The following is an 877-nucleotide window of genomic DNA, read 5'->3' on the forward strand; positions in this document are numbered from 1 at the left end:
TGTCGATCTGAATGAATCATCCTTTCCACGGAAGTCAATCTTTGCCTGTTAGGCAAGAGTATAGCAAATTAAAAATTCTGTCTTGGTACGGCATGTCTTTTTATTAATATTAAATTGAAGTAGTTAATGGTAGGGTTACCATTATCCTTTTTATGGTAATGAATATATGCATGTTCCTAAAAAAAGCAATTTGTCCATTTTTGCGGGGTCTCGAAGGGGCATGGAAACATATAAGAACTCTTGAATTGAAATGGAAAAATAGATAAAACTCCAGTTACTTCGGAAATGGTAAGATCTTTGGCGCAAAAACGCAAGAGGAGGGGTTGATCCGTATCATCTTGACTTGGTTCTGATTTCTCTATTTTTTAAGAAAATCGAGTCCGGTTCTTCTTCTACCCGTATCGAATAGAACATGCTTAGACAAATCTTCTTCATGGCAAACCTGCTTTATTTAGATCGGGAAAATCATATGGTTTTATGAAATCATGTGCTATTTCTCGAATCCGTGGTCGATCCTATTTCCGATAGGAGCAGGTGACAATTGAATACAATTTTTCCTAGAATTTTCGTATCCGTAATAGTGTGAAAAGAAAGCCTAACTCCAAGAAGTTGTTTAAGAATATTGGCGTTGAGTTTCTTAACACTTTACCTTAGGATTAGTCATTTCTATTTCTCGATGGAGGCAAGGGAAGGGATATAACTCAGCGGTAGAGTGTCACCTTGACGTGGTGGAAGTTATCAGTTCGAGCCTAATTATCCCTAAAACCCAATATATGTTTGAATCAAATTTGGAGATGGAACTCTTCTTTCGTTTCTCACTGGTGAAGTAAGAATAAACTCATGAGCTTATTATCCTAGGTAGGAACAAGTTGATAGG

Source organism: Vigna unguiculata, chromosome 5 (genome assembly GCF_037176805.1).
Source record: "Vigna unguiculata cultivar grain cowpea cultivar isolate G323 ecotype 2 chromosome 5, ASM3717680v1, whole genome shotgun sequence".
In the NCBI taxonomy this organism is placed as follows: domain Eukaryota; kingdom Viridiplantae; phylum Streptophyta; class Magnoliopsida; order Fabales; family Fabaceae; genus Vigna; species Vigna unguiculata.